This window comes from Jaculus jaculus, chromosome 1 (assembly GCF_020740685.1).
Source record: "Jaculus jaculus isolate mJacJac1 chromosome 1, mJacJac1.mat.Y.cur, whole genome shotgun sequence".
Lineage (NCBI taxonomy): Eukaryota > Metazoa > Chordata > Mammalia > Rodentia > Dipodidae > Jaculus > Jaculus jaculus.
In genome coordinates, this window is record NC_059102.1 from 41,044,232 (window position 1) to 41,056,247 (window position 12,016).

Below are 12,016 nucleotides of genomic sequence, written 5' to 3' on the forward strand. Positions count from 1 at the left end.
AATAAGGAGGTCAATACAAGACATAAATAAGGAAATAGAAATAATAAAGAAAAACCAGTCAGAAATACTAGCAATGAAGAATAAAGTCAGTTCAATTTAAAAAAAAAAAAAAAACAACTCTAGAAAATATCACTAGTACAATGGATGAAGGAGAGGACAGAATATCTAAACTAGAAGACCAGGTGGCAGATCTAATACAGTCCAACAAAGAGAAAGACAAACTAATAGGAAAGTATGAATGGAAATTTCATGATATTCAGGACACTATGAAAAGATCAAACATAAGAATTCAGGGTATAGTAGAAGGAGAAGAATTTCACTCCAAAAGCATAGTAGGCATTTTTAACAAAATCAGAGAATAAAACTTCCCCCAAATTGGGAAAGAGATGCTAATTCAGATACAGGAAGCCTTTAGAACACAGACAAAACCTGGAAAGAACCTCTTCTCACCATATTATAATTAAATTACCAAACATACAAACCAAAGAAACCATATTGAAAGCAGTTAGAGAGAAAAATCAAGTCACATACAAAGGCAAGCCCATCAGCCTCATAGCAGATTACTCAACACAAACTTTAAAAGCCAGGAAAGCTTGGAACGATGTATTCCAAGTTCTGAAAGATAACAACTGTCCACCAAGGTTACCTTATCCTGCAAAGCTATCCATTCAAATACACAGAGAAATAAGGACATTTCACAACAAAAGCAGGCTAAAGGAATATTTTAAGACAAAAACCAGCTCTACATAAAATATTGACAGGATCCTCCATGCTAAAGAGAAAGAAAAGCACACATATAAAGACACTGGAAAAAACAAACCATACTCACATACTAGTTAATACAAGAGAGCAAAGGTAAAACCGGAAGAACTACAAAACAAGAAAAATGGTAAAAATAAATACACACCTTTCAATAATAACTTTTAACATCAATGGTCTCAATTCCCCAACCAAAATACATAGGTCTGCAGACTGGGTTAAAAAGCAGGATCCTTAGCAGGGCATGGTAGTGCATGCCTTTAATCCCAGCACTCGGGAGGCAGAGGTAGATGGATCGCCGTGAGTTCAAGGCCACCTTGAGAATACAGAGTGAATTTCAGGTCAGCCTGAGCTAGAGTAAGATCCTACCTCGAAAAACCAAAAAAAAAAAAAAAAAAAAGAGCAGGATCTTTCAATTTGTTGCCTCCAAGAAACTCACCTTGACACTATCTTAGGGTGAAAGGCTGGAAAACAGTGTTTCAAGCAAATGGGCCCGAAAACAAGCAGGGTTCACTATCCTAATATCTGACAATGTAGGTTTCAGTCCAACATTAGTTAGGAAAGATAAGGAAGGTCACTATATATTGCTTAAATGCACACTCCAAGAGAAGGATATTACAATCCTAAACACATATGCACCTCACATGGAGCTCCCAACTTCATCAAACAAACACTATTTGACCTAAGGTCACAGATAACCAAACACAGTTGTAGTGGGTGACTTTAACACCCCACTGCCATCAATTGACAGGTCATCCCAGCAAAAAATAAACAGAGATGCACCTGGATTAAATGACACCATAGAACAAATGAACCTCCTAACAGATATATACATGGAACTTAGATCCAAATGCTGCAGAATACATTTTTTTCAGCAGCACATGGAACATTCTCTAAAACAGACCATATATTAAGACACAAAGCAAATCTTAACAAATACAGGAAAACTTAAATAATTCCTTGCACTCTATCTGATCACGATGGGATCAAACTACAAATCAATAGCAAGAAGAGCTATAGAGCATATGCAAAATCATGGAAACTAAACAATACACTACTAATGATGAATGGGTCAATGAGGAAATCAAAGAGTTCACAGAGCCAAATGATGAGAACACAACATTCCAAAACCTTTGGGACACAATGGAGGCAGTCCTATAAAGGAAATTTATAGCTTCAAGTGCCTATATTAAGAAATTAGAAAGTAAACAACTTAATGGTTCATCTTAAAGCCTTGAAAAAAGAAGAACAAGGCAAACAGAAAATCAGTAGATGGGAAGAAATAATAAAGATTAGGGCAGACACTAATGAAATAGAAACCAAAAATAATAATAATAATAATTCCAATTATCAGTTAAACAAAAGAGTTGGTTCTCTGAAAGGATAAACAAAATTGATAAACCCTTAGCAAATCTGACCAGAAGAAAGAGAGAAGAGACAAAAATTTATAAAATTACAGATGAAAAGGCACATTACAACAGATATCAAAGAAATTCAGAAAATTATAAGGACATACTTCAAGAATATATATGCTTCTAAGTTAGAAAATCTGAAAGAAATGGATGATTTCCTTAATTTATATTACCTACCAAAGTTAAATCAAGATGAGATAAACCATTTAAGAAAAGACAGCCTCGTCAACAAATGGTGTTGGGAAAACTTGATATCTATATGTAGAAAGATAAAAATAAATCCTTGTCTTTAGCCATGTGAATCAAATCCAAGTGGATCAGGGACCTTAATATAAGACCTGGAACTGAAATTGCTAAAGGAAAAGATAGGGGAAACCCTTCAACATATTGGAATAGGTAATGACTTTCTGAATATAACCCCAATTGCCCAGAAAATAAAACCACTAATCAACTACTGGGATCTCATGAAATTACAAAGCTTTTACACAGCAAAGGACACTGTGAATTAAGAGACAACCTACAGAATGGGAGAATATCTTTGCCAGCTACACATCTGACAGAGGATTAATATCCAGAATATACAAAGAACTCAAAAAACAGAACAATAAGAAATCAAACAACCCAATCAAAAAATGGGCTATGGAACTAAGTGGTATTCTCATCAGAAGAAATATAGATGGCATATAAACATCTAAAAAAGTGTTCTACGTCCTTAGCCATAAGGGAAATGCAAATTAAAACTACCTTGAGATTCCATCTCTCTCCTGTCAGAATGGCTACCATCAAGAAAACAAATGACAATAAATGTTAGTGAGGATGCAGAAAAAGGGTAACCCTTCTACACTGTTGGTGGGAATGTAATCTGGTACAGCCATTGTGGAATTCAGTGTGGAGGTTCTTGAGATAGCTAAAAATAGATTTGCCATATGATCCAGCAAGAGCACTCCTAGGCATATATCTTAATGACTCTTCTCACTTCCTTATAGATACTTGCACAACCATGTTTATTGCTGCTTTCTTCACAATGTTACCTGGCCAGAGACAAAATTATTTTGGGTTATGTTGGCCTTTGTAAATAGGCAGCTCTTTGTCTTTTTCTGTATATGACTTGACATCTCTGTGACTAGCTGAGACACCTGTTGCTCCAGGTTATAGTTCTTATATTCATTTTCTTTTCTTTTTTAAATTTCTTATTTTTATTTGTTTTTATTTTCTTAGTCCCATTGCCTTTATTTTTTAATTTTTTTTTTATTAATTAGTTTTGTATTCAGCAAATACAGCCAGTTTGGTACCATTATTAGGCTCATCCGTGACCTACCCTCTCCCCATTGGCCCCTCCTTGTTGAGGTATATGGGTCGTGCATTGTGGAGTTAGCCCACAGTTATTGGTACGATAAATGTCTCTGCGTATCATGACCCAACATGTGGCTCTGACATTCTTTCCATCCCCTCTTCCGCAAAATTTCCCTGAGCCATGTTGGTTCATTTCTGGTCTGCTTCAGTGATGAGGTGTTGGAGGCCTCTGGGGCTCTGGCTCTCTGATTTGGTAGGAGTTGATTTTTCTCTGTGTTGGTCTCCTTCCCCCTTGTGCTGGTATTTGGCTCATCAGGAAAACAGCACCCTTGCTTGTTTCTCCAATTTTCCTTAGTTTCAGCCAGGGCCCTTTTGAGGTATGATGGGGTGGCTCTCTCCTTAGGATCTACATCTATCTGAAAAAGAGAAGCAGATTCTCCAACAGAGAGCAAGTTAGCACCAGGACAAATGAGATAACCCTTACTTTTTTATAGAGAATTTAATAGGTGTAGGCCCTCTTGTACCCCATGATTGATGGTAGCTTGATATTGGCTTATTTTTGTTTTGTAGCGACAGAGAGAGAGAGAGAATGGGCATGAAAGAGCCTCTAGCCACTGCAAACAAACTCCAGACACATGAGCTACCTTGTACATATGGCTTACATGGGCCCTGGGGAATTAATCAAGGTCCTTTGGCTTTGTAGACAAGCAGCCTAACCACTAAGCCATCTCCCCAGCCATTTTCACTCTTTTTTTTATTAACAACTTCTACATTTACAGACAATAAACTATGATAATTCCCTCCCCTCCTCCACTTTCCCCTTCACAACTCCATTATCCATCATATCCCCTCCCTCTCTCAATTAGTCTCTCTTTTAATTTGATGTCATTGTCTTTTTCTCCTATTATGAGGGTCTTGGGAAGGTATTGTTAAACACTGCAAGCTCATGGATATCAAGGGCAATTTCTCTCTGGACAGCAGCATTTTAAGGAGGGGAACCCTTCCTTTGACCCTTACATTCTTTCCTCCACCTCTTCCACAATGGGCCCTGAGCCTTGGAGGATGTTGCAGTCCCAGACACTCCTCTGTCACTTCTTCTCAGCGCTATGTTACCTTTGGGTCATCCCAGTGGTCACCACCATCTGAAAAGAGAAGCTTCTCTAATCAAAAGTAAGAGTAGTATTAATATATGAATATGAATATGAAGTGTAGTGCTTATAGGGTAGTTTGGTGAGAATAATATATGCAATTAGCCAGACAAGAGCAGGCTTTATACCCCTTAGATTCATGGCTTTCCCTGCCATAAGGTTTTGATTAGGTTTTCAGTATGAGGCATATATTCCCTCCAATATAGCAGACATGCCACTACTGCACTCATTTGAGGCTTCCAGTGTCCACTATTTTCACCGCTGATGACTTCTGTCCCCCATAGGACTGCATGCAGTGCAGCTTTTCCAGCTTTCAGTTGGATGGTAGACAGGGAGAAGGTTTTCAGCTCAGCCCAGGCTTGATTTCTCAGGGACCTTGCCACACAGGCATATGAAGTCTTCAGCAATAGGGCCTTACCATCTGCTTTTCATGGGAAACCAAGGGCCTTGGCAATAGTCTGTAATGTTTTGGAAGCAACAGGGACATGTCTAGCCAACAACTCACTGGAAGGTATCCCATCCCTGGAACTTAAAATTTTCTACTGCAATCTATGGCTTCTGGACGAGCCATTATCCAAAAAAGTAGGCTTTCATATGTCTTACTCAGAATATCTTGAATTTTGATTGACCCTCCCCCACCCTTCTCTTACTCAATCTCTTCCCATGGCCTTGCTTAGGCCTTTCCCTCCCTGAAATCAGTTCTTCTACTTACATACATACAATACCATCCCCTAAAGCCCTTTCCTTTCTTCCATCCCTTACAGCCTTCTCCAGCTTATGGGCCTCTGCTACCAATTTTTGGTTCCAGCTCACACACAAGTCTAAACATTTGTAGCTAGGATCCATATATAAAGAGAGAACATGCAACGTTTGGTTTTCTGGGCCTGGGTTACCTCACTTAGTATAATCCTTTTCAGATCCATATATCCTTGTAAATTTCATAATTTCATTTTTCTTCACTGCTGAATAGAACTCCATTGTGTAAATGCACCACATCTTTATTATCCATTCACCTGTTGAGGAACATCTAATCTGGTTCCATCTCCTAGCTATTGTGAAGAGAGCAGCAATAAACATGGTTGTGCAAGTATCTCTAAGGTAGTGAGAAGAGTCATTAGAATATATGCCTAGGAGTGCTATAGATGTCTCAAGAACCTCCACATTGATTTCCACAATGGCTGTACCAGACTGCATTCCCACCAACAATGTAGAATGGTTCCCCTTTTTCTGCATTCTCACCAATATTTATTGTCATTTGTTTTCTTGATGACAGCCACTCTGACAGGAGTGAGATGGAATCTCAAAGTAGTTTTAACTTGCATTTCCTTGATGGCTAAGGATGTAGAACACTTTTTTAGATGTTTATATGCCATCAGTATTTCTTCCATTGAGAAGTCTCTGTTTAGTTACATAGCCCATTTTCTTAATTGGGTTGTTTGATTTCTTATTGTTTTAAGTTCTTTGTATATTCTGGATATTAATCCTCTGTCAGATGTAAAGCTGGCAAAGATTTTCTCCCATTCTGTAGGTTGTCTCTGTGCTCTATCCACAGCGTCCTTTGCTGTAAGCTTTGTAATTTCCTAAGATCCCATTGGTTAATTAGTGGTTTTATTTCCTGAGCAATTGGGGTTATATTCAGAAAGTCATTGCCTATGCCAGCATGTTGAAGAGTTTCTCCTCCCTTTTCCTCTAGCAATTTCAGAGTTTCAGGTCTGATATTAAGGTCCCTGTCCATTTGGGCATGACTCTTGTCCATGGATAAAGACAAGGGTCAATTTCCATCCTTTTACATATAAATACCCAGTTTTCCCAACATCATTTGTTGAAGAGGCTGACTTTTCTACAATGAATATTTTTGGCATTTTTGTCAAAAATCAGAGGGTTGTAGCTGCCTGCTTTAACGTCTGGGTCCTCGGTTCTGTTCCACTGAACCCAGTTAGTTAGAATTTGCAGGCAAGCGCCTTAACCACTGAGCCATCTCTCCAGCTCTGAATAAGCCTTCCTTTTTTTCTTTTTGGTTTTTTGAGGTAGGGTCTCACTCTAGCTCAGGCTAACCTGGAATTCACTATGTACTGTCTGGGAGGCCTCGAACTCTCGGCAATCCTCCTACCTCTGCCTCCCAAGTTCTGGGATTAAAGGCATGCACAACCTAACCCGGCTTTAAGACTTACTATTTTATTTTGCTTTTCTTGGTTTTTTGAAGTAGTGTCTCACTTCTAGCCCAGGCTGATCTGGAATTCACTCTGTAGTCTCAGGCTGGCCTCAAACTCATAGTGATCCTCCTACCTCCACCTCCTGAGTACTGGGATTAAAGGCATGCACCACCATGCCCAGCTGCCTTTCAGTATATTTTTACCTCCAGAGCCACCGCTTGGGATAAGATTGAACCCATGCTTCTGCTGCAGTCGCACTGAGATACACATCCACCTCCACCCCCATGATCAAAACCATGTGACCTGGGCTGCAGAGATGGCTTAGCAGTTAAGGTGCATGCCTGCAAAGTCTAGGAACCCAGGTTTGATTCTCCAAGTCCCATGTAAACCAGATACATATGGTGGCACAGGCATCTGGAGTTTATTTGCAGTGGTTAGAGGCCCTAGTGTGCCCATTCTCTCTCTCTCTCTCTCTCTCTCTCTCTCTCTCTCTCTCTCTTTCTCTCTCTCCATCTCTGTCTCTAATAAATCAATAAATAAAAATAAAATTTTAGAAAAAAAAACCTTGTGAGGCTGAAGAGATAGCTTAGCAGTTAAGCACTTGCCTGTGAAGCCTAAGGACCCCAGTTTGAGGCTCGATTCCCCAGGACCCAGATAAATCAGATGCACAGGATGGAACAAGCATCTGGAGTTCATTTGCAGTGGCTGGAGGCCCTGGCGTACCCATTCTCTATCTGCCTCTTTCTCTTTCTGTTTGTCTGTCTCTCTCAAATAAATAAATAAAAATAAACTAAAAAAAAAAAACACCTTGTTACTAGAACTTGCCTCTGTAACATTTCTACCCCAGCTTTCCATGTAATGACATAGTTGGGTATGTTAGAACATTCAGAATGTTAGAATCCAGAATGTCTCCAGTTTTGGACTCTGCAAGCCAAACCACCCTTCCAAATTATCCCTTTCCTGGATTGACCCACACCATCTGTCCCATCATTATTTCCCTGAAGTGGCCCAAGCCCAGAGGCAAGGTGGATCACCTGCAACCAAAGAATTCCAATGTTCTCCGCCCTACAAGTATCCTTTAGTCTGTAAGAGAAGTTGCCTGGCCAGAGCCCTTCTCAGGTTTTCCCAAAGAAAGCCTGTCTCTGCTGTCAACCGTGACTTGCCTCTCATTCTTTCTTGCTTTTCTCCTAACAACAGATCCAAAAAGAAGCGGTCTCCACCGTTTTCTAAATTCCAAACCCCACAGTGACACTTATCATGTTTCTAGAAATTATGATAATTTTCAGAAATTTTTCATACCCATCATATCCCTTTACAATCTCTCAACCTTGTTCTCCTCCAGGGGTTTGCGGGGAGGTGGGGGGCGGGGAGGGTAACTCAGAGCAAACCATTAACAATGTTTAGTGCTAAGCTATTAATGAAGTACCCATCTATCCCTCCTGTCCTCTATCAGAATCAGATATGTGTAATTTTCTTTCCCTTGTCCTCCCTCTCTCCTCTGATTGAGAGTCTGGTGGTTGGGCAACCACTTGGATATATTGGAGAGGGCTAGCTGGATCGCAAATGTCCCCTTCAATAAGTGCTCCCTGATGAACACAGAATTCCTTTGTCGAGTGAGCACCGTCACAAACTTTCCAATAGAGGGCGCTAGTGAATGCATGACACTGCCGCAGTTTCCGAATGGTAGGCGAAGGGGAGTTTGCCTGTGGGGTGACAGTGCCCTGTGAAGCACCAGCTGGAACTCAGATCCAACGGGGGAGTCTCTCTGCAGCAGTGGCCTGGTCTCATCAGGACCTTTCTTTAGTCCTTGCAAGAAGGTGACAGCCTAAAGCTTCCTGCTGGCACACTGCCTGTGATTTCTCTGCTCATGCCACTTCCCCGTGGTCTCCGGCAACGCAAGCTGCCCTCCAGGCCTCCCGCTGCACCTGTGTCCCAGTGAGCAGTCACTGTGGCCACGGGCTTCAGGTTGCCTGCCCTGCGTTCCTTTGACTCCAGCTTGTCCCGTGACTTCAGAGTCACTCCTCCCCAGAAAAACAGTGCAATTCTTGGCCATCCACGTGGTTTCAACTACACCATTTCCAGTGAGATATGGCCCACAGAAAAATATTCTTATAACCTACAGTGATTTATTTTGGTTTGGGGATGTTTCTTAAATATTTTAATATATTTATTTGAGGGGGAGAGAAAGAGTATGAGCAGGCCATGGCCTCTTGCCAAGGCAAACTCCAGATGGCATCACTTTTTGCATATGGCTTTATGAAGGTACTGGAAATCAAACCCAGGCTGGAAGGCACTGCAAGCAAATAAGTGCCTTTAACAGCTGATGCATTTCCCCAGCCCAATTTATATGCGTGCATATGTACATGCTGTGTGTGTGTGTGTGTGTGTGTGTGTGTGTGTGTGTGTGTGCGCACATGTGTGTAGAGGCCAGAGACAAGTATTGAGTGTCTCTCTTTATTGTTCTTCACCTTATTTCTTTTTTTTTATAAATAGTCAAAATGTATTTTTAGAAAAGATTCTTCAATTCTGAAATAGTATAAAAATAAACAACCATTTGTTTCAAGACTTGTAGTTTACATAAGTTAATTTAAATACACATTTGTCTGAGGTACTGAAATATTCACGAACACAGCCTGAATTCTGAACACAGCAGATTAAACCAACTTTGTCTGTTTAGCAAATGTATAATTAACATTTTTTATACAATCTTTCCCAATGTTGACTATTTCTTAATCTTATACCTTTTTAGTACAAAATTTTAAATGTTTCCCTTAGCAACTTCCCTTTAATCAAATTGATTTGTCCTTTATCTTCCTATGACACACATTTTTCAGTTATTTACGAAATATTCCTAGTGTTTTACACATAATATTTTCTCAATAAATTAAGTCTGAATGAATTAATAAAGCATTCACGAGCCCTACAAAAATGAGTTAAAAACCATCATTGTGGCACGTTCAGGTCAATGAGACAGTGTTGGGCTGAAAAGATGTCTTAGCCATCTAAGGCACTTGCCTGTGAAGTCTAAGGACCCAGATTTGATTCTCCAGATCCCACATAAGCCAGAAGCACAAGGTAGCACATGCATCTGGAGTTTGTTTGCAGTGGTTAGAGGCCCTGGTGTGCCCACTCTTTCTTAAATAAACAAATAAATTTAAATTTTTTAAATAGATTTTATTTATTTATTTGAGAGAGAGAGAAAATGGCCAGGACTTCCAGCCACTACAAATGAACTCCTGATGCATGTGTCCCCTTGTGCATATGGCTAACATGGGTCCTGGAGAGTCGAACTGGAATCCCTTGGCTTTGCAGGCAAGCGCCTTAACCACTAAGCCAACTCTCTAGCCCAAATTTAAAAATTTTTAAGTGAGACAGTATTTTCTGTGGTCTGACACAGAGGTAAAGTATAAGAACATTCATTCTAACCTTACACATCTCACTACAGCAGATCAGTTTCTTAAAATTTTCCTCATGAAACAAATAATCTCTTTTTTTTTAATTTTTATTTATTTATTTTGAGAGCGACAGACACAGAGAGAAAGACAGATAGAGGGAGAGAGAGAGAATGGGCGCACCAGGGCTTCCAGCCTCTGCAAACGAACTCCAGACGCGTGCGCCCCCTTGTGCATCTGGCTAACGTGGGACCTGGAGAACCGAGCCTCGAACCGGGGTCCTTAGGCTTCACAGGCAAGTGCTTAACCGCTAAGCCATCTCTCCAGCCCTCTAATAATCTGTTTTAATTTTTTACAACATCATTCATAGAGGTAATCACAAAAATATATTGATTTTGACATAATGAAAAATAAACAAGTATAGGCTTAAACATAGTTTATAAACAATAATGTCCAAAAGACATAAATAAGTATCCTCAATAAATTAAGTAATATACAGTACCTCAGTTGACAATGAGATATAGGAAATTGTCACCATTATTACTTTATATTTGTTATTATTGCCCAGAACTACTCACTAATTGGTTATGTTTTAAAATATGGAAGGGCATTCATCAGAACACAAACTTTCTTTCTTATACTGAGGACTCCCCTACAGTTCTTTCTAAGGTACTGTATCTTTATAGATGTATCTTTATAGAACCCTTGAGTATTAGTAGGTAAAATGAATTACAAATAAAAAATTTTGCCTTTCACTTAAAATAAGTTTATTCCTCCAAAGAGGAGATAAGCAGTAGTCCTGTGCTGAGGTTTACATGAATGTGTAAAAATTCACTTAAAAAAATATTAGCAGAGTTCAAAGATAGAAGAGTTCTGATCTAAAAATCTGAAAAATGAGTCCAAAGGGAAACTGACCAGTAGATTTTTCTCTAGCAAAATGGCTAGAAGATAAAACTAACAGAAGTAGCATACCAGTAGGCAGGCTTGATTCACTTATTGAATTTGCTTATTTAGATTCAAATTAAATTAATATGAAATGGATTTAAACATTTGGGAGAGGCTTATGACAGTATTGAACCCTTTTGCATTGTGATATGGACCACCCAATCACACTGCACAAGAGAAAAATGGAAGAAAATAGTTTACTCAAGTCATCTTGGTAAATCATTAACTTCACAGAAAAATCAAAATTTGTTTAGTAGCAGGCCAACAGTAGACAGGGTAGGAAAGTTGCCTTCAAATGTTTAAATCCAAATTTTGAATTCACCTTATTTCTTGAGACAGGATCTCTCACTGAATACACAGTTCACCAGTACAGCTAGTCTATAATAAAATTTAGATATTAGACCATAGTTACCCAGCCATTCAGTACCAATTCAGAATAGACTTCCATTCCTTAAATTTACACCTAAAATCACCTAACACAAACCCAAATTTTATAAAAATCATTTCTTGACATTTGTTGCTGAGAAGTCCTATTGTATACCATTATGTGCAATGTCCCTATTACATCAAGTGGGGAAAATAAAAAAAACTAAAAACCAAATTAGAAGACAAGTAAGGGGCTGGAGGTTGGTTGCTCAGTGGTTAAGGCACTTGCCTGCACAGCCTAACAATCAAGGTCCAATTCCCTAGTACCCACATAAAGCCAGATGTGCAAAGTGGCACATGAGTCTGGAGTTTGTTTGCAGCAGTTAGAAGCCCTGGTGTGATCATTTTCTCCCTTTCTCTTCCTCTCTCTCTCCTTGAAAATAAATAAATAAAATTTTAGTGCTGGAGAGATGGCTTAGTGGTTAAGGCACTTGCCTATGAAGCCTAAGGATCCAGGTTCAAGTCCCCAGTACCCACATAAGCCAGAT